The sequence below is a fragment of the Capra hircus genome, chromosome 28, assembly GCF_001704415.2.
Source record: "Capra hircus breed San Clemente chromosome 28, ASM170441v1, whole genome shotgun sequence".
In the NCBI taxonomy this organism is placed as follows: Eukaryota; Metazoa; Chordata; class Mammalia; order Artiodactyla; family Bovidae; genus Capra; species Capra hircus.
Genome location: NC_030835.1, coordinates 17255699 through 17278316, shown reverse-complemented (window position 1 = coordinate 17278316; position 22618 = coordinate 17255699). Strand labels below are relative to the sequence as shown.

The 22618-nt window shown below is 52.9% G+C and overlaps 1 long non-coding RNA gene across 1 annotated transcript; it reads right to left on the bottom strand.

The window, feature by feature from the left end:
- Window positions 4635-13561, bottom strand: LOC106503698. The gene is made up of 3 exons (XR_001917448.1): window positions 13450-13561; window positions 6639-6821; window positions 4635-4709 (listed from the first exon to the last, which is right to left on the bottom strand). It is a non-coding gene; the product is annotated as an uncharacterized LOC106503698 (long non-coding RNA).

Below are 22618 nucleotides of genomic sequence, written 5' to 3'. Positions count from 1 at the left end.
TCATTGTCCCCATTTTACAGATGAGAAAACCAATGCCTACCTGGTAACGTATCTCACCCTTGGGCCCTGGGGCCTGGCACTGGGCCCAAGCAGGGCTCTCTAGGCCTTTAATTCCCTGGCGTGGTGGCTTGTCTAAGGAAGCCCCATGCCACAGTGTTGACACTGTCCACCCTTGCTGATGACACAGGGATGCTGGGGCCACCTGAACCCCATATTTAACAAGGCAGGTGAACCAGGACAGAAAGCCCTGCCCCTGCTTCTGATGGCTCTGGGTGGGGGTGCAGCAAGACAGCCTTGTTAGTCCTTCTATGAGTGAGTCCAGTAGATCACTCCATACTCCCCATCTCAAGAAGCCCACAGTCTAGAATGTAAATTGGTGTAGCCACTGTGGAAAATAGTATGGAGAGTCCTTTAAAAACTAAAAATAGAGTCCCGTATGATCCAGCAGTTCTGCTCCTGGGCATATATCTGCAGGAAACTCTAATTTCAAAAGATGCATGCGCCCCAGTGTTCCTAGTAGCACTATTTACAATAGCCAAGACAAAGAAGCAACTCTATGTCCATCAACAGAAGACAGGTCAAAGAAGACATGTTATGTCAACACAATGGAATACTACTCAACCGTTAAAAAGAACGAAGTAATGCCACTTGCAGCAACGTAGATGGACCTAGAGATGATCACACCAAGTGAAGGAACTCAGAAGGAGAAAGACAGATATCATATGATGTCACTTACAGGTAGAATCTAAAAGCACGATACAAAGGAACTTATCTACAAAATAGGATAGACTCACAGGTGGTGCCTAGTGCTAAAGAACCTACCAACCAGTGCAGGAGATGTAAGAGACACGAGTTCAATCCCTGGGATGGGAAGATCCGCTGAAGGAGGGCACGGTAACCCACTCCAGTCTTCTTGCCTAGAGACTCCATGGACAGAGCAGCCTGGTGGGCTACAGTCCATGGGGTCACAAAGAGTCAGACACGACTGAAGTGACTTAACATGCATGCACAAACATAGAAAACAAATTTATGGTTACCAAAGGGGGAAGGGTGGGGAGGGATAAATTAGAAATTCAGGACTAGCAGATAAAAACTACTGTATTTAAAATACATAAACAACAAGGTCCTACTGTATAGCACAGGGAATGTATTCAAAATCCTGTAATAAACCACAGTGGGAAAGAAAATGAAAAAGAATAAGTATATATATATATATGTATGTGTAACTGAGTCTCTTTGCTGTACATCAGAAACTAAGACAGCATTGTAAATCAATTCTACTTCAATAAAAAAGAAGAATCCACAGCCTAACTAGGAGACAGACCTGCAATGACCGCACAGTGTGATAAATGCTGCAGGCAGAACATGGACAGAACAATAAAGGGCTCACAAGAGAAGGGGTGCCTGAACCTGCCCAGCAAAGCCAGGGGTGACCTCTCAGAGGCCACAAGACATGTATGTAGGCCTTTGCCAGGCAGACGAGCAAAGGAAGGGAGTGCCAGGCAGAGGGAAGAGCATCTGCAAAGACCAAGAGGCCTGCCGAGCCTGGCACATCAGAGGAACTACAAGTCAAGAGGGAGACTGCAGCAGGACCTAGTCCGTGGAGTGAACACGCAGGACAAGACTGTATGCCCTGCAGTTGGGTGTTTCAATCTCTTTATGAGCCAGCAGGCACCCACATTTGCTTTGCTCCAAATGGTAGATTCGTAGACCCCTTAGAACCACTTCTGAAAATCCCACTTTGAGAAATGTTGGATTAGAAGCTAAAACCACTGTCAACTATGGCTACAGGCCAACAACATGGATGAAATTCACAGGGTGAGAGGAAGAGGTCAGGGTCAAGAAAGAATCATCCTATATGACCCACTTATATCAAGTTCGGAGAAGTCAGGATAGTGGTTACCTCTGGGGGATGTAGAAGATTTTAAGGAGGGTGTCCAGAGGGCAGTAATAATATTGTGATTCTTGATCTGAGTGTTGATTTCACAGATGTGTTCTTTGTGAAAATTCATCCAGCTCTATACTTAAGCTTTGTATATTCTTCTGTATGTAGCTTCCGCTTAAAAAAAAAGTTAACTGCTTTCCATAAACATCAGTGCAAATGTAGACATTAAAACTTTGTGATTCCACAATCGGCTATGAGCCAGGCATCCAGATGACATAGAATATGTTTATATTCATTTTTTATATTACTCCCGAATGAAAACACAAACTCTCACAGAGAGCGCTCAAACTCCAGAGAACTCGTCTACAGAGCCCAGGCTTTGAGGAACCCCAGCTCAAGAGGAAGCATAATGGTGCTCAGTTCTAGGTTTAGGGGATGGAAGATAAATGAGGGGCCTGGAGCTTCTTCCAAAACCTCTGGAGAGGTGGGTCTCTCTGGCTTGGCTGTGAGCTCCTGAAAGGCAGGGGCCTCTTTTGCTCACTCTGTGTCCCTGGTGCTCAGAGAGGGACCTAGCACACAGCGGGTCTCAGAGGACCTTTTCTGCCAGGGCCTCTTTGACCAGCCCCACGTGGAGTGTGGAAGAGGAGATCTGTTTGGGAAGCTGTGGTTTCCCAGTCACTGGCTGAGTTCCACACCACAAGCTTGCAACCATGGGTGGGCGATGCTGCAGCAGGGATTCCAGGGTGGGGTTGGTATTGTTCAATTCTCCCCGGAGGGGAGAGCTGCGTGCAGAGAGGGCTCTGAGCTCTTGGGGATCATGATTATGGGCAGGAAATCCCAACCCTGCCTGCCCACCAGCCTTGCTGGAATTGGTAACAACCCAGCTCTGGGGAAGACAAACTGTTCCAGAACCAGAGAGGGCTGCATCTGTGGGCAGGATGCTTAACAGCCGCTCAACAGGTGTCTCCTCCCGTCCTGGGGGACTTCCCTCCCTGGCTCAGCCTCTCTTGCCCACTCTGAAGAACCAACCTTCCCCTCCCACATCCCGTCTGTCTCCACTCAGCCGGCATTTTCCAAACTACCTTTACAATTTCTGCCCTAACCCTGTGCTACCCAGAGCATCGTTTACTTAATAGTTTTCTTTAAAACCATGTTCAGTTGTTGTCTTAACTTGCCCTTGTTAAATATTTGTGAAATCCTGGATTTGATGTTCCAGGTTTTTTTCTAACACACATTAAATTTTCATTTAAAATATCACCTAAAACTACCCTGTGTACCTTCACAATGGAAACGATTTTGTACAATGGTTCAGCCAGGATGGTGGTTATTATTATTAATAATAATGATTATAGCCTCACGTTAGCAGCATGCTGTATGCCTCTTCCCCACGTTTGCATTCAGTCTCATTCAGTCCTCCCGGTTCCTACACCATGCACACCATTGGCCCCGTTTTACAGGTGAGGAAACTAAAGCTCAAACAGTAGTAGCGATTTGCTTAGGGTCACACAGACAGGACTTTGGTCCTGATTCAAGGCTCTAGGGCTCCCGACCTAGGAGGAGGCAGGGAAGCAAGAGGCATTTTCCTGTCTCCAGGCAGACTCACAAGAGCCATAGGATGGCATCCCATGGCGGAGAGAGTTTGGATTAGACATGAGGAAGGACTTCCTGGCTAGAAACGTTTAGGCGCGAGAATGATTGGCCGAGGACGGAAGCTGGGAGTCCTCAAAACAAGATAAAGGCCCAGCTGGGATCATGCCAGTGCTGCCTAGAGGCAGGAGAATGGACTGAATGACCTCTCCAAGCCTCATCCAAGCCCAGAGATTGGGTGCACCCTGCCATCAAGGCAGCCTTCCTTGCCGTTTCCCCAAAGTGTCTATTAGACACGGCAAGGCATGTGGAGGCTCCCACTTAAAGGAACTGGGAACCTCTCATCTTGGCCCTGCCCCATGAAGGAGTGTCAGGAACAGCAGGCCAGGGTGGCAAGGCACTATTAGCTCACCCTCTTCCCTTCCCACCACTCTGGCAGCTCCCGGAGCTCATCTCCGAGGTCTGGAGTCAAAGGCCTGGCTGCCCTCGGAACCACTGGGGCTGCTGGGCCACCCTTGGGCCACCTGAGCCAGGGAACCTGCATTTCTTCCATCCTCTCCAGGGGATCCTTTTCAAAACTCCCTGATCTGCAAAGTTAGACACATACTGACTTAAGGTGTTGCCTCTCCAATAATGAATTGTCGGTTTTTTTAAAGTCAAAGTATTTATTTCTCAAAACAAAGTGGGTATTATCTTCCTTTCTAATTAGACAAATAATATACGCCCAGTGATTTGAAAACAGTATAAAAATGAATGCAAAATTACCCACATTTCTAGCATCTAGAAAACAGTGGCCTTTGCCAGGCAGAAGAGAGAGGGAAGGGAGTCCCAGGCAGAGGGCACAGGATCTGTATAGACTAAGAGGCCGGGCGAGCCTGGTACATCAGGGGAACCACAAGGCAGGAGGGAGACTGCGGCAGGACCGAGGCTGTGGCATGAATGCCCTGGAGAACAGTGCATGCCCTGCGGGTGGGTATTTCAATCCCTTTATGAACCAGCAGGCACCCCAACTGTAGCCATGAGATCCCTGAGGGCAGCTATTGGAGCTTCAGGGGTCTTCATAGCCCCTGGGTTTTGCCCAGTTCAGTGCCGCACGCAGAGCAGATGGTTAGGGTCCATCCACATGGCGAGGCCTTTGTGTGAGGCCCTGACAACAGGAGAGGTCGGAGTTCTGAAGGAGGCAGCTCTAAGGCCCTCTGGGAAGTTTGGAAGGCATCCAGGAGGAGGTGAGGAATACCTAGGGTCGCGGAGATAGCATATAGTTCAGCTAATGGAGACGGAGCAGGTGAACGGGGCATTCTGATGGGAGGACCTGCCCAGGGAGTGATGGGGTGTGGGCTGAGCCCCAGGAAGTCTTGCATGCGGTGACTCCCAGGCTGATGCTGGCAGGCTTACACCAGCATCTGCCAGGAGGTGAGGGTGAGATTCAGGTGCTCCAATTACAGTCATCACCCGGGATGGTCTTGGGGGTGACCCCTTTTCCAAGAATCTGACTTTTGAGGAATTTGCTTGGCCATGGAAATCATGACATGTTTCCACTGGCCTCAGCTGTTGATTAAACCTCCATCCGTGCAACTACCAACCCAGGAAGAAGCCTCTTCCTCACAGCGTGTTCCCCGCTCCTGTTTTTCATGTTTATGGGCAGGTGGTTTGTAGAGGGATCCGCACCCAGTGAGGTCAACTGAGAAAACAAGAGTCGCCATCCTGCTGCCCCTCATTCTAGGAGCTGCAGGCTTGGGCCACCGTCACCCCTGGGCACACACCCCCTCCTCCTGCCTTCACCCGCCCCTGGTGCTTCTCCTCTGTCCTGCTTGCCCTGCAGTCTTGTGCCTGCCCAAACTGTTGTTTATCAACACAGACCAGAAAGTTCCGCTGCCAGCAGAAACACACTTGGCGATGGCGCTGCCACCCCACACCCTGCCGTCAACACACTCCCATGCGCTGCTGGCCACCGTCAAAGCTGCGCTCTCACGCGCATTCTCACCCCCTCCTGCCAACACAGCTGCTCCCCGCTGCTTGGAATCGGGCTCACACACGCGTGTTCGCTGAGGGTTTTTCTCCTGTGTACTCAAGCCTCACACTTGTAAACAAGGCCAGCATACACTCTGCCCCCTGACCTAGGGTGTCAGTCTCGTCACTTGCAACTGTGTGACCGTGGGCAATGGACTTAACATCTCTGGGCATCTGACGCCTCATCTGTAGAATGGGGATAATAATCACCTTCTAGGTGTTTTCCAAAGGCTCAGGGGGAGCTGGGCGAGAGAGCAGGCATCCAGGAAGTGCTAGATCAGCGGGAGCTCTGATGCTGGTGCTGTCGTGTGTCCTCTTTGAAGTCTGGCCACTGGTTTTCCTTTCCCACGCCTGACTGCTGGCCTCACCTCGTGGTCACACCTTCCTGGCCCTGTGACCTCAAGTGAGGCACATCACCTATCTGCTTCTCATGTCCCCAGCTGGTGAAATGGGTTTAATAACTGCCTGGCTGGGCCCAGAGGCATGCTGTGAGGGGCACAGGGAACTGGTCACTGTTGTGCTTCAGAAGCCCATTAGTCCTGGCCACAGCTGCAGGGTGTTGTGGGCGAATGGGATTGGAAGGGGGTAACAGCCACACATGGGCATTTTCAGCCTCCTGCCATCTCCCACTCATCCCCTCCTCAACCCTCAAGCTGAGGCAGTGTTTCTATTTTGGCTCTGCCATGGGGCTGCAGTCTACCCAAAGGGGCCACGGTGGCCCATCTCTGCAGCACCCGGGGCCTTGCTGAGTTGCCCACCTACCCCCCTCCCCACCCACTCCTTCCTTAGGGCACAGCGGTTCTTCCCAGCAGGATCACTGCAGCGCTGAGCCCTCCAGCGTACCGTCTCCTCCTGCTCTCTTGCTCGCCCTAAAGCCAAGGGTCCCCGGTCTTCTCCCCGAGTTCCCCTCCACCCTACCATCTTCTCCAGGACTCTGTCTTTCCTTCTCCTTGGCTAGAGAACCTGCTCTAGATTTTTCTATTCTGGGGAACAGGGGTATGCAGAGGGATAGAAAACAAATGTGATTTAAGAACTGAGATAAATCTGGGCTGAGCAGGAGGGTGTGCGTAATGGAGAAGGAGGCTCTGCAGTGGGTGGAGCGGCAATTCAGGCCAGGTGGGTGAGCTGGGCTTCTCCCCACGCGGCAGCACCATACCTTCCTGCTTCTTGATGCAAACAGGTGAACCTGCTGGAGGGCAGATCCTGGCCTGGTCCTTGCTCAAAGGTTGTGGCTTCTCCATTTGACTGTGAGAGACTCTCAAGCTCTGGCCACCACTGGGAGGCCACTGGAGATCCATTGGCTCAGGGGAACCATGGTAACCAGGCTGCCTTTGGGGCACTGGAAAGAACACAAATGGAAACCCATATACTACATGTATCGATATCCAACATGTGTAAGTCAAGCTAAGAAGCTGTCAAAATATTATACCTTCAGAGTGACCTGGAAAGCCAAGTTTGAATTTAGATTTCTTGGATTCTTCAGAGTCCCTCCAGAACACAAGGAGGGACAGGAGAGAGCTGGGTGGGTTGGTAACCACTGTGCAAGTGGGGCTCTAGAGCAGTTGGCTGATTTGGCAAAAACATAAACTATGTTTCAATCCAATCAGTACCTTCTGTTTTTTACTTCCTCCCAGGCCACTGTGGCCAAAAGAGCTAGAAGGCAGTAGGCACAGTGGTGGTTATTACCTTCATTCAAATCCCAGGGCTGCCAAAACCGAGGCTCAATTAATCTTTTTAGTCTTTTTGAGGCTCAATTTCCCCATTTGTAAAATGGGACTAATGATACCTCCCTGATAAAGTTATTGTAATTACTAAAAGAGATAAGCCTTGTAAAGCCCTTAGGATGGTCCTGGAACATAATAATCGCTCACTAAGCTGTGAGCTATTATAATTTCTCCACATATGTGCAATGATAGTATCAGAGCAGGAAGTAGTCTGCCTGTCTCTTTATTGCGCACATGATGAAATAGGTCACTCAGCTAAGCAGAAGCAGATATGGAACTAGGGTTTCCAACTTTCCCACAGTCTTGGGTTTTTCCCTAGCTAAAAATAAAAAAATGGTGGCCCAATAACGTGAATGTCTTTAATTCAGTGCATACTTTAAAAACGGTTAATATAGCAAGTTTTATGGTATGTTCATTTTGCTACTGTATTAGCTGGTTAGGGCTGCCGTAACAAATAATCGCGAACTAGGTGGCCTAAACAACAGAGATGTACTGTCTCACAGTTTTGGAGGCTAGAAATCTGAAATAAAGTTCTCAGTAATGCTGACACCCGAAGGCTCTGAAGAAGAATCTAGTCCCTGCTTCACTCCTAGCTTCTGATGGTTTGCAGGCAAGCTCTGGCATTCCTTGGCTTGGAGAAGCAGCCCTCCCGTCTCTGCCTTTATCTTCACAAGTTGTTCTGTCTGTGTACATGTGGCTCTCTTCGTGTGCCCAAATTTCCCCTTTTTATAAGGGCACCAGTCAGATTGGATAGAATCCACCCTGTTGACCTCATCTTAACTAAAGACATCTGCAATGATCCTATTCTTGAATAAGTTCACATTCTGAGGTACTGAGGATGAAGACTTCAACACAGGAGTTTTGTGGGGGACACAATTCAGCCCATAAAAACCGCAGTGAAAAATTATGGCTACCTGCACGCAGTATCAGACTGCAGGCAGGGGAAAAACACCTCTGGTGATGTTTCAGGGCCGTGCTCACAGCAAGTCTTCAAAATGTGTTTCCTGATTTGTGTTAAATCTGGTGCCAATAAGCTAAAAGGGCTGAAATCTCCCATTTTCCACAATGAGTCCTCCACTGGCCATGAACTAAAAGGATTTTTAACGACCAGTACTGTTTCCAGACAAGTACTTAATAAACTCTTTAAAAATAACTGGTTCTCTTTGGTTGGCTCAACTCTGCAATCCTGGATGCCATCTTGTTTCTACTATTTCTGTCCTCAGAGAAGAGGTAAAATTCAGCTAGAGCAGGCAGAATGACACACTGTCTTGTTTTGCACTTGGATAGCTTATTTTATTTAAATTTTTTCCCTTTAAGATTTTAGGGAGAAAGTCTTCACACAAATAGAAATCCTGCAAGAATGGCACAATAGACACCTACGTACCTTCCACTTAAATGCAACGGTTATTAACCTTTTGCAGGATTTGCTTTATCTGTAGCAAATTTTTTTAGTGAACCACTTGAAAAGAAGTTGCTGGCATCATGATATTTTAGCCCCAAATATTTAGCCATGAATTTCCTAGGAATGAGGGCTTCCCTGGTAGCTCAGCTGGTATAGAATCTGCCTGCAATGCAGGAGACATCAGTTTGATTCCTGGGTTGGGAAGATCTGGGGGAGAAGGGATAGGCTACCCACTCAAGTATTCCTGGGCTTCCCTGGTGGCTCAGAGGGTAAAGAATCCACCTGCAATGTGGGTAGACCTGGGTTCAGTCCCTGGGTTGGGAGGATCTCCTGGAGAAGGGAACGGCTACCCGCTCCAGTATTCTTGCCTGGAGGGTTCCATGGACAGAGGAGCCTGGCAGGCTTCAGTCCATGGGGTCGCAAGCAGGACATGACTGAGCGATTTTAACTTTCCCTAGGAACAGACTGTTTTCCTATATAAGCACACTGAGAAAACCAATTGTTCCATAGTATCATCTTCTATCCAGTCCATACTCAAATTTGACAAGGCTGATTTTTAAAAAATTCTGAATCTGATGAATTTAAAATCTGTGAAGTTTAGGGTCTTGACAGTATGACCGGTGTAATGGGAAATTTTGGAGCTCTTGAAAATTAACCTAGTATCTAGAACTCTTTGACCCATACCACACTGACGTTCCCTTTCCTCATCTCCTTTCTCTAGGGAGCCAGCTCCCTGAAAGCCCAAATGCATGCTTGGGGTGGGGTGCTCCTGGAATTCCTTTTATTCTAAGACTGAGACTAATTCTAAGACTTACTCTTAGCCTTAGGAGCACCTGAAGGAAGGCCTCCTGGCCTGGGGGCCTGCTACACTTGCCTGGGAGGCCCCTAGAGGGAGTCGCAAAGACTGGATTGGGGGTGCAGGGACGCAGGCTCCACCAGACCTTGACTGAGGTGGAGACTCCCAGACTTAGCACCACCCTCTCCAAAGCTGGCCAGGTGCCAGCCCACCGTGGCTGCCAGCGCTGCCATTGTCACAGCCTCTTTCTGGGGATTTCCAGACAGCGGCCTAGAGGATCATCCTGGCCTTCAGGAAGGTGACTGCAAATGAACAGTGAAAGAAGAAAAAGAGGAAAATTCGGCAATGAACTTCTCTGAGTTTGCAGGGGACAGTCCTCTTCCCCTTATCTGCAAATCCAGGGTTCAAGATTAAACCTTTGGTTTTATTTATTTTTTTTAAAACTTTGGTTTTAAAAACTGTTTCATAACTAGGAACAGCATTAATCAGTAGAACCGTGCAAATAAAAAGGGGGCCAACAAACATGGAGGGTGTGGGGAATGGCTGGTTTGTGATTCAGAACCGCCTCCCCCTCCAACCCCCAGGCTTGTTTGAGCTTGGCTGCAAGTTTCAGCCAATGTATTTCTGGATGGGACAGGAGCCAGGGGTCAGATAAAGTTCCAACATATTTTGCAGCAGGCCTGACACTTTGCCCAGTGCTCTGGGCCTGTGACAGCTGCCAGGATGGTGCGTTGGGAAAGTTAGGCCAGATGGAGCTGGTTTAAATGGGTCTGAGGGAACAGGCAGTTGACTAACCAGACGACTCAGCAACACCCAGCACAATAACAACACCATTGAACCAACATGACTTCCTGGGCCACCAGAGGTCCTGCACGCCATTCCTGGGCTATCACTAGCAGCCACCATGCTAATCCCCCCACCCCACTCCCGGCATCCCATTCCCATCTTATTATCTTTAGTAAAACAAGTAAACGCTGAACACACCAAGCACCTGACACGCATTATCTAACTTAATCCTAACAACAGCTCAGTGAAATAGGTATTGTTATTACCCCCAGACAGACAGATAGACAATTTGTTTTTGTGTAAGACAGCTTACACAAATAGTAACAGATACACCTGCAGGTATGAGGCCCATTTTAAACACTTCCCAGGCGTTGCCTAATTTAGTGGGGAAACCGAGGCGCAGGAGGCAACACCATTTGTCCCGGGTCACAGGGTTGGTAGGTGTGAACAGGAAACCACTGGGAACTAGGGGAGTCCAGATGGAGGGCCCACGCCTGCACCACCCCGTGACTGTCCAGATGGGAAACCTTTTCTAAGACAGGCAAGGGGAAGAGAGACTGGGTTGAGATCCGAAACAAAGTGAAGGCGAAGGTCTGCGCTCTTTTCCGTTTCCTGACAAGCATAATGAGCGGCACCCGTGGGAATAGAAACGCAGACATCTGACCCTGAGCCCTTGGCCGCTCTTCCTTCCTCTCCCCTGGCCCCGTTGGTCTGGACTGTGTGGTCTCAGGCCTCATGGGACAGTCACTGTGGGACAGAGGCAAGCGGGCAGGCTGCAGGGGGCCTTCTGTTTTCACCGAGCTGCATGTCACCCCTCTCAACTCTGAGGCGCCCAGCGGACAGTGAGGGGCTGCCCTGTGCACCTCCCACAGCCGAAGCTGCCTGTCTCAAATCTGCAGTTGAGCCGGCTGGGTCCAGACCTGCACGGAGGCCAGGCTTCCCGTCACATTGTGGAACTCTTCTGATAGCCCAAGGCCACCTGCAGCAATGTCACCTGGCGGGTAGAGATAGTCTGCTCTTTGTCCTCAGCAGCTCTGCTTTCACCTGCACATGGACAAACTCACGTACCCAGGGGAGCTGCTGTCCCCTGTCCCAGCTGCCTGCATGCACTCAATGGCCTCTGGATGGACTCTGAGGAAGGAACACCAAGGCCTTGCTTTGGAGCACCTGCCTACACACTCCAAGGCAGCTCCTCCAACACAAAGGCACCATCAGAAGGGTTCTCAGAGGAGATGATGTCTAAGCAAAGTACTAGATAGAAAATAAACTGTGACAATGTCTGTATCCTGCTCCTCAGGGGTACTTCAGTTGGTGTATGCTGTTGACTTTCTTATGTTTACAGACATATCCGTGCCTTTATCTACATACATGCTCCTGACATTTTAAAAATGTCATGCTCTGACATTTTTAATTAGAAAGGAACCAACTCTCTTTCTTTACTTCTCGAGACACCAGGAACATTTCTCCATGTGGGTTTATATCCATCTAATGGCTGCCTAGTATCCCACCATGCCATCATTTACAACAGCAATCCCCTACTGATGGACATGTAGGTTGTTCTCAGTGTTTTTGCTGATCAGTCATCCACCCTTTCTTCCTTCACACAAATATTTGTTAACCCCTGACTATGTGCCAGGCACCTTGGTAAATGCTGGATATACAGAGATGGAGAAAGTGCACACGGTCTCCCAATGATAGATCTTTCAGTCCAGCGGAGAGACAAACTTCTAATCCCCAGGTGCAGTAAGAGCTGAGCAGGGTAAGAGGCTCTGAAGGGACTATCAGAGCCAGAGCCCCTGCTTTCCTGGACACTGGGGAAGGCCTCTCTGGGGTGGTGACATTTCAGCAGAGATCTATGCCAGGAGCCAATCATTTGAGGAGTGTAGGGAAGAGCATTCTGGGCAGAGAGAACAGCATGAACAAGGACAGAATCGTATGAACACCATGTGTGTGGTCTGTTTGGGGAAGTCTGAGATTCCCCCTAAGGCAACAGTGTAGGGGTGAGGTTGGGGGTGAGGCTAGATAGGCTGGGTGGAACTCAGGTGAGAAAGCCTTGATACCAAGCCAAGGAACTTGGACTTGATTCTCTCAACAGAGCCTCTCAACATGTCACTGAGTCTGGACAGAATACTGCCGGCTCCTGCCTAAAAGACACAGGAGAATATTAATGTTCAGGAGGAAATCTCTGCTTTAAATGGAAGGTTCGTTTTCCTGCTAGAAGTTCAAAGTCTGTCCTGAGCTTTAGGGCCAAGCACGTTACCTTATTACTGAGTTCCCCAGAAATGTGACCCAGAGAGATCAAGGATTTGCCCAAGAGAAACAGCAAACTCACCGCCAAAGGCAAAACCTGAAGCCCCAACAGCCAGCTTTCAGCTCCTGCGCTAAAGCCCGCCCCCTTTCACCTGGGCATTCTTTCTGGCAGCCACTCAAAACAGGAAGCGGGTGAGGAAACGCATTTTCAGAATTTGTGGAACACCCACGAGTGTCAAGCACTGTGCCTGGCCTAGGAGGTACAGGCCTGTGAGGCCAGCCTGGAGGGTGCTCACAGCCCCGAAGACAGCATGAGTCCCCAGTCATCCTCACTCCAGAAATCCTCCCTGCCCCGCCTCCCCCCCGAAAAGTTGCTGAAAAATCATGCGTAACAAAGTGGCCAGGGGTTTCCTGCTTTGGTAAGCTGGCTTACTCAATTTCCCTCATTTGTCCACCCGGCCCAGACGGAGCAAAGGGCAGCCATCAAAGGTGTCTGGGTCGAGGCTCCGGCAGCCGGGTGAATGGGCCGCGGGGGACTCAGTCTGGTCTGGGCCGGGGGCGGGGGAGGGACAAGGCCGGGGGCAGCCGGTGCCAGGGGCGTGCTGCGCGCTACGCGTGCTGGAGGGCGCGAGCCGCCGCGGTCGGATGAGGCAATCGCGGGGAACGTGCGGCTGGGCCCGTCAGGGGCTGCGGCTGGGAAGTGGGAGGGGAGGGAGCCGGCGGGACCGCCCGCAGCAGTTCAGCCCTCTCCCCGCGCCGCTGCTCTCCCAGCCACCTGTGCTGGGCTCCAGGGCGGGCGGCTTCTGGCTCGGCCCAGCGCGGGTGGGCGCGCGCAGGCGCACCGCCCGGAAAGGCTTGTCCGGATCCCCCTTGCCTCCAGGGCGCCCTGGCTCTTTATACCCCGGGCGATTGGCGTTCTGTTCTTCGCAGGTCCTTCCACGCCGCCCGCCCCGCCCCCCGTACTGTGCTGACGGACACATGAGTTCCTGTTACGAACGCGCAGACACACCTGGGCAGCTCCACGTGGGCGTCACGCGCGCGGAGGCCCCTCTGCCTCTGTATTTGGAGAGCTGTTCTAAGTCAGCCCTAGATTTGTTGTCCTGTACTTGCTGGAACAAGCGCTGTGTCTTTGGGGAGGTTGCTTAACCTCTCAGCCTCAGGTAAGCCGTCTGTCCAATGGAGATGATGATAGTATTAATACATACCAACCTCACTGGCTTGTAGTAAGAATTAAATAAGACAGTGCCTGTAAAGTGTTAAGACCCAGTGGTCATTAGAAGTCACCCAATAAAGGATAACCCTGATGATTTTTATAGAGGAGAAAATTGAGCTACAAGCCCTACCTGGCTGGGCTCAGGGAGTCTGTAACAGGAGCAAGACTGGGTGTCTGGGTTTTGTCTGTTTTATTTCCTTTATCAGATTCATCCTTTCTGCAGTATCACTCATCTCTTCACCCAGGGCTTGCAACACAGCACACGTTTCTTGATATTTGTGCCCACTCTACAGCATTAAAAACGGAAGGTGTGGCACCCCGGGTGCTGCCAGCTCCACCAGTGGCCTCCTGGCCTGGGCTGCTGCCAGCTCTGGCCCCTGACACACTGGAGTTAAGTCACTTCCTGCCTCAGTCTCTCCATCTGTACTGTAGGGATAAGAGGCCTCCTCTCTCCCTTCTCCTGGGACCGGTAGAGGATGACTCAGATAATGGTGGGGAAAGCCCACAGAAACAGAAAAGAGGCTCTTTCTGGAGCCGGGGGCCCACTGAGTGATGCAAGCTTTGGGCTTTACGTGCAATCCAGCAAGAGGGAACAGGGATGATTCTGGGAAAGTGTGAAGAGCCTGAGAGAGCAGAGGCATTCCTGCCCCTTGCTCTTTAAAATCAGACAGCCGGGGTGCAGGGACAGAGCCTCAGTCTAGAAGTCTGAGGGGCCAACACTGGGCGCAGGGTCTCCCCCAGGTCTGTGGCCACACCAAAGGCTCATGGTCCCTTTGATCTGTCTGCCTTTTCTGTCAAGTGGGAGCTGTGATATTTCCCTCACGGGGCTGTTGTGAGGAGTATGAGAGGTAACCCCAAGAGAGGGCAGAGTACATTCTGTGTTTCTAGGTGGGAGCGCAGGGTGAGGGAGTGGAGACAGAAGGCAGCCCCTAAAGGCTTGGCACAGTCTAGTCACCCCAGGCTAGTGTCCAAGGGCCCCTTCCCCCAAAAGTCAGAGAGTCACAGAGCCAACTCCAAACATAACAGACCTCCACTGACAGCCCACGAAGTACAGGAAGTTTGGACTCAAGAGTGAGTCCAAACATGGTCTCTGCCACATACTACCTGTGTGATGTGAGGCAAGTTACTTACTGTCTTTGGGCCTCCATTTTTCCACATGTAACATGGGGATAGTAATTCCTGCTGTATGAGGCTGTTTTGAGGACAAGAGAAAATGAGGGGGACTTCCCTCATGGTCCAGTGGTTAAGAGTCTGCCTTCCAATGCAGGGGACGTGGGTTCCATCTCTGGTTGGGGAACTAAGATCCCACATGCTGCGGGCAGCTAAGGCCCCCCCGTCCACAACCACTGAGCCTGCGCGCTCTGGAGGCCTGGAGACACAGAGAAACCCGAGCGTCTGCAACGAAGACCCCATACACCGCAACTAAGACTCGATACAGCCAAACAAATCAATTTTTTTTTTTTTTAAAGAAAATGAGGTAACTATGAAGTGTTCATACTAGTGGCCATTGCTGTTGTTGTAAAATGCAGTTTTACGCCACTGCTCATCTTAACCTGTCACAAGTGGGGCCAGGCAGATTATTATCCTCTTGGGTCTTTAAGTTACAAATGTGTACTGAAACCTGTAGTGCCTTTTTGTTTTCTTCAGTTGATAGCCTCACACCATGAGCTTTAGTGGAAACAGGTCTGTTTGCTTGGAGACTCTATAAGGCAATATTGTATTTGACATGTGAGGAAGACCTTATATGTCATCCATGGTACAGATGAGAAAATTGAGACAGGGAGAGGTCAAGTAACTTGTCTCAGGTCCTGTGGGTAGAAAATGGTTGGCCAGGATTTAAGCTGAGGCCCTCCTGACTCCAGATCGTCCCACCGCTCAGGGCCCTGCCTCTTGTGTTTCTGCTCTGGGTATTGTGCTGCCCTTTCCTGAGGGGGCCTCTTAAAGTGTCCCCAAGGCCAAGGACAGTCATGATTACTGTTCGCTTCCTTGTTTCCCAGGGTGTGGCTCAAGCACACAGTGGGTCCTCAGTCTGTGCTGCTGACCAGGGAAATAGAGTCTCACTTAGCAGGGGGATGAGTCCTCTTAGAGGGAAGTGACTCACAGGCCAGCTGAGTGTGCAGGCTGTGTCTGTGCGTCTACGTGTGTGTCTCTGTGTGTGGGTAGGGGTGGGGCGTGAACCGGGTTCTGCAGAGATGATGTGGAGGGAAATCCAGGCTGGTGATCCCGTCCCTGCCGCCCCTGCCGAATCACAGACTCACCCTCCTCTTTCCGGGCCCTGTTTGCTTGAGGCCTCTGTACCGGCTCCCACTCTACCCCAACGCTACTTGTGCCTCAGCCCTCCAGATGCCCCCTCCACACCTCAGCACCCTACACTGAGCCTGGGGAGGGGTGGGGGGCGCCCTTCTCCTCGGCCTGATGCAGGCAGCTGGCTGAGGTCACAGCTGGTGTCAGCTCTGGTGAGAAGCTGGCTCCTCCCTTGCCCAAGGAGAAGCTCTTTGGGTATCTCCAAGGCTGGGCCCTACTATTTTTAGATACTATCCCCTCCTTTCCCCTCCCAGCCTCATACTAGCTGGGGGAGGAAATGACTCACCTCAAGCCCAGACAGGTAGAAGCTGTCTCAGTGAGCCCCAGGCAGCCCTGCCTGCCTCCAGCCCTAGGGCTCCCCCACCTGGGGTCACCAGGAGTGACCTGCCTCCCAGCCTGAAGATCAAGGCCCAGGATCCCACTAGGCTTTCTGTGGGCTTCGTCTGCTATTTCTCTCACAGGGCCTAGAGTAGGCTGCCCCCAGTAGGTTGTAGACCCTCTGCTCACCTTAGCAGACTCTGGGCTTTAACTCTACTCTGGGCCTGGGCTAGGCCCCAGCCGAGTCTGAGGGGGCCAGTCAGATTGAGTGGACTGACCACCCACTGGCCTCAGTGGGGATCAGGGGAATAGAAAGAAGGAAGACCCTGTTCAATGGAGAGAGGGGAGGGCATGAAGACCCTAGGTATGTGTATGCTGAGTAGCGTGACCAGTTGTCCCAGCTTGCCCAGGTATGAGGAACTTCCTGGGGACTTTAAATGCCAACCAGGAGAGTTCTGGGTCAGCTGAGATGGTTGGTTGCCCTGGCACTGAAATGCGGGCTGTATCTTAGGGAAAGGGCAGGTGTCAGGAGCTTGTTTGGATGTCCTGGCCTAGTCCCACCCAGTCATGGCTGAAGGACCAAGTTCTTGGCCTAAGCCTGCTCTGCAGTCAAGAGACCATAAACAGAAGTTCACCTCCTGGGGAGGGACTGGGCCCAGGCTGTGCGAAAGGCTGGTAGCTCTCTGTGGACTGAGAGACCCAGGAAGCCCCTGGTCGGGGCAACTCTCCTTGCTAAAGCCAGTGGGGGCAAGGTTGGGCCAGTCAGCACAGGGTTAGGTGCAGGGAGAGCAGAGCCCATGTTGTGGGGAGGAGGAAGAGCAGAGGAAAGACATTGAAAAGAGCAGGAAATAGTGATAAGAGGACAGCTCTGACATCAGGGAGGCTCGGTTCCAGGCCCACTTACTGCTGGTGCCTCAGTGCACTTAACTGTAAAATGGGCAGAGGGGCGCCTGTCTGCCTGCCTCGGTTACTTGCAGTGAGGACTGTGAGACAGTGTCTGGAGAAGCGGGTGGTGGCTGGAAAGCAGGGGCTGAGGTGGTTGATTAGTTGGAGGGGGCTGACCGCCCACAGAGCTCTCAGCTGGTCAGAGAAGCGGGCAGCGGAGGCCTTGCCCTCCTCTCCATCCCAGGTCAGCATCTGCTCAACAAGGCTCCTGGCCCTGAGGCCTCACCTCGGGGTCATGTCAGAGTTGCTGTGGCCGAGGCCCAGACCTTCATGGCAGCACCCCGCTTTGCCTTCGTCCTCCTCATCCTCAGGGTGTTGGCTCTTTTTTCGCAGACTAGCGGTGAGAAGCCTGGGCAGCAGCTCTGACCCGACTGAGATGGGCAGCCTTAGACAAACCACTTCTCTTTTCTGGGCCTCAGTTTCCTCACTGGTGAAACTGTGGGGTTAGATGAGGTCTCTGGTTTTTCAATATTCATTTTTCTAGTGGAATCTCTTTTCCAGTCAAAGTTCCATATGCGCTCACTAAACAAAAGGGAACTGTTTTGTTTAGTGGGCAATTGAAATGCCCGGTGGCCCCCTCTACCCCATCCCCTGCCCCCACAGGGGCCCAAGGGCTCAGGCAGACACAGTATGAGGCCCTTCTTTGGGGTGCCTGCCCTCTCCAACACTATTATTTGTGCCTTGAGGGCAAGGGTGTCCTTGTTGTCCTCCCCAGGCAGCCCGGAGTTAGACCCCAAGCCCAGCGCCTGGCACCTTCTACTAAATTCTCTAACTCCCAGTTCCTGTTGACACTGATGTCTGTCTCAGCCCTTGTTGCGGAGTTCAGTGTGGCCACAGGCCCCTTGTCCTGTCTCAGGAAAGTTAAGGACCAAAACCAGCACCACAGCTAACCTTGTGGGGCACTTCCAGGCTTGTAGAGAACTTCCACGTACCTCATCTCATGTGCCCAGTCCTCAGGACAGGCCTGAGATTCCTGTGTGACAGGGATCTGGCTTCAAGATGCCCCCACCTGTGGGTCAGAGCTGGGCACCTCGCCAGGAGCCCTGGTCCTTTCCTGGAGCCGCAGTCTGGGGCACCTGGCCAGAGCCCAGGATAGGCCCGAGCTCTCCCTAGCTTATCCCGGGATGCTGGCACCTGCAGGCACCAACAACAGGGAGGGGAGGTAGGAATCGATGAGGAAGGCTGGAAAGAGGGGGAGCTTGCTTCCTCATCTTGGGGGTCATTGTTTCCAGCTTACCAACAGGCAGGGATATTCCCGCCCCACACATCACCTTCCCCAGTGAGGGGTGGGAAGAGGGAGGGAGCATGGGAGGAGGGGGGAGGCCAGGACCTCAGAAGCTGTGCTGCACAAATGGGTACGGAGGATGCCAGAGACCAGGCAGCTGACCCAGGGTCACCCAAGGGCCCATGAGAGGCCCCCGCCGGCACTGACATCAGCAGTGCCCCGCGGGACGTGCAGTCCTCCTGCCGGCTCCTCTGGCTCTCACGGCAGCAGGCGTGGGGAGGGCCCTGAGCGGAGTCAACAGTTCCTCGGATTGTGTCACTGCCTCCGCCTGCCAGCTCTGGAGCTAATAACACAAACACATGTAGGTCACAAAACTCCATCCCGTGGCCTGGATCCTGCCCCGCTGCGTGAACCCCAGGCTCAGGTCCTGGGTGAGGCTGGGTCTGGGAGGGGCCCGAACCCCTGGGTTGGCCTGTTTGTACAAGCCCACCCCGGTCAGGCTACATGGTTCACAGAGGTCGACATCAAGGACTTAGCCGGTGTGGTCTGTGGAATGATGATAACTGTCACAAAAATGTTTAAATGATACAAATGAAAAGTGCTTCTTTATGTATAATTTTACAATTATAACAAAAAAATTTTAAATGATGCAAATGAAATTTGATACAAATGTCCTTCACGGCTGAGGTGTGAAACCTGATCTCTGGACTTTGTGCCCAGGGCTTCAGTGCTGAGGAGGGACCAGGGGGAGACTGAGGTCCACACAGTCCCAAGAGGAGCAGCCCAAGCCCCTTCCCCCGGAATACCATGGAAACCATTGCTGCCCATGTGGCGCCGTGGGAGGTGGTCTGACTCACGGGGTCCAGGGTGCCATCCTCAGCACCCGGGGCCCTGGGCTGGTGGCCGGCAGGTAGCAAAGCCTGCCAGCCATGACCCTGAGGCCTGTGGCCAGGGCCGCACTGAGGCAGCCAGGGACAGAACCAGGTCTGAGTCCAGGAGTGGGTAGTGCCACCTGGCAGAGGCCTGAGCGCCAGAGAACACATCCTCTTCCACCCATTAGGGGTGGGAACACTTCGGACAGCCGTCAGAGGTGCCCTTGAGCATGAGCACTGCTTATGATTCTCACTCTAGCCCCTGGCCCAGCCATCCTCCCACAAGGACAGGAGACGCAGTGGGCATCTGAGCAGGACTCTGCTTCCCTTAGGAGGTGGGGAAAAGGGAAAGGCCTCACTCAGTGCTTATCTCATAGCAGGCTGGTTCACACATCTTATCTGTCCAGCTGGATGCTGGCCCTCCCTGGAGCCCTGTCAGCTCTGGCAGAAGTGTCCCTGGTCCTGCAAGAGGGCTTATGGCTGCAAAGCTACCTGGAGGGTCACCTTGGGCAGGGCTGGGGGTAGTATCACAGAGGGACAGCTATGAGTGGCCATCAGAGAAGTGCCGTGGTGTCGGGGGTGCCCCTTTGTGCCTCGGCAGTGTTCACGGATGCCCCGCTGTGCCCAGGCCGGGGGCCGCAGCACTGAACACGTGGACAGGCCCCAGACAGGCCCGTGCCTCTCCAGGCTGTGAAACCTTCCGAGAACTACATGAGCTCCTCCAGTGAGACGGCAGGGCAGGCCCAGGCTGTGCAAACACAGGCAGGCCTCCTGGGGGAGGAGGACGGCGGAGGCTCAGGGAGGCTGCAGGCAGAAGGAGCACGGTGGCGGGTCAGGGAAGGGTGGGTGGTAGGGGCTGCACCAGGGAACAAGGTCAGAGAGGAGGTCACCTGGAGATAGGAGGAGGACCTCACTCCACTTTTCCGGCCTCCACTTCCCTCCTCTGTATCGAGTCCGTCAGCATCCTCCTGTGCTGTTTGGGTGCCTGTCTCTCGGGCCCCTTCACTGTGTCCATCAGAAAAACAGCAACCACCCATGTGGTCAGGTAGTGGGGCTGCTGACCAGAATCCTGAATTCCTTAAGCCTGACCTCTTGGCCTTACCAGTACCAGCTCCACTGTGGAACTGCACCCCATCATCCCCAAGGAAAAGCCCAGCCAAAGTCAGAGCTAAGAAAGGCAGCCAGGTTCCCCCTGGGACTTTATTTAGACTAATGTGAGGGACACAATATACAAAGTCAGACTGCCCACTCTTCTCCAGAGCAAAGTCCTGACTCCCGGACTCTCGGAGGACTACCTGGACGTGGGGGTCTTGAAGATGCCCGTCAAACCCCTGGTCCTGTCTGGGCCCTGGAACTTTATTTCCTGCCCAAACAGCTGCGGGGCTGTTGGAAGTAACAGGAAGCCTGGGCTCTGTGCCTGGTGAAACATCCCTCCATGAGGGTCAGGGGTGGAGTAGGGGGTAGAGGGCAGGGATAGGGCGATGGTGTGAATGCCCCAGCATAGGCTTCCAAGTTTGCCAACCTCTCTCCCAACTCCCCTGTCCCCCGTCCTGTACGACTGGCCTCACAAGGCTGCCTCCCTGAGGGCAGGGCCCAGCAGCAACAAAGGCTCAGACATGCTTGGTGAATCCCTAAGTGAACAGGGGACAGCCAGGATTCTGGCGGTGCAGGGGCTCTTGTTCATTCATTCCCGGTGAAGGTCTTTCTCTGCCCAAGGCCCCTGGGTCTGACTGGGTGAGCTGACAGCTATAGACCGGGGACCCGGTGCATGCACTGTTCCCTCCTGTACCTTCCGAGGGCTCTGCCCGCCTGTCCCCTCCAGCCAGAGTGCCTGCCCACCCGAAGCCCTGCCCACGCCCACCTCCTTCACAGATGCCGCTCTTTACTGCGAGTTGCTCACCCCGCCACGCTCCCAGCTTTGTTGTCAGCCTGCTTACTGGGGTCTGCTGAACGCTGGGCTCACCCACCCGGCCGGAAGTTCTTCCAGGGCAGCCCCAGTCTTAGTCACCTTTGTGGTTTCGTGTCTGGAGTGGGATTTGACTCCAGTTGGTGCTTGGTGAATCTTCCTCGACTGACGACAGATAACACGGAGACCCTTCTGTGTACCTGTTATGTTTTTTTTAATATGTACGGGATAACTTTTACTCCTCGCAGTAACCCACTGAGGTAGGTGGTTTTATTATCTGCATTTTGAAGATGAGGCCACTGAGACAGAGGGAGGTTAAGTGACATGCCCAAGGCCACCCAACCAGTGCATGCAGCTGGGCTGTGGGGTCCACACCGACACCTGACGGATCTGCTGTCCTGCCTCTGGAGTGTGGGGCCAGCTCAGGGAAGCTGCCCGCACAGCAGGTGGACACCTTTGTCGTTGCTGGGAGAGAGTAGGTGTGCACAGCTCGAGGGCAGCCTGTCCCCAGCCCTAGACCCTCAGATTAAGTCTCATTTCCCTTAGCGTGGCCTTTCCCCGTTCCCACCCTTCTGAACTCAGGGCTCCTGCCACTCTACTTGGTGTGAGTGGGTCTGACCCTTCAAGGACTGATTGTTTTGCTACATAAACCCCCAATACATGCACAGCTTCATAGATTCTTGGGGTCGAACTTCCCTGCCTCAGGGTCTCAGTTTCCCGCTCTGGGAAATGGGCTGACTGGCTCAGACCACATGGTGTGACATTTGGTAAACACTCTGAGCTCACATTGTGTCAACAGTCTATTCATCCAAGTCTGTGCACCTCTCAACAGCCAGGTGACTGCCCAGGAACTCTGGGTGGGGATGAGGCTATAGTCAGGCTGGGGTGTGTGCTCCTTGCCCCTTGGGGCAAGTCTAGAATGGGGAGATAAGCCGGCTGATCCCGGGAGCTTGCACGGACTCGGGGCCCTGTTGTGCCACCTGACAGTGGGTGGGGACACTTGTCAAAGGCTCTTCTTTGTAGCAAACAGTCAGACAGTGTCTGTCCCGCCCCTTTTGGCTCACAGAACTGCACACTGAGGGCAGAGGGACTTGAGGGGGGTTGAATGGGGGCGGCTGGCAACGCCCCTGCCAACCGCAGCCAACAAGTGGTGGCTCGCAGACTGGGCGCGGGCCGGTAACCCAGGTGGGGGCAGCCAATGAGCACCCGGGCTGCTGTGGCACCACCGGGCAGCCTGCCTGTCTTTGGCTGGAGCTGCAGCAGGAGGGGCCTCAGGCCACCAGTCAGGGCTGCGGGCCCTGTCTCTGGGAGGCCCCGGGCAGATCTGCCACTCCATTCACGGAGGCTGCCACATTTTTAACTTTTCCATGGGGGAGGAGGGTGGGCTGTGGGGGC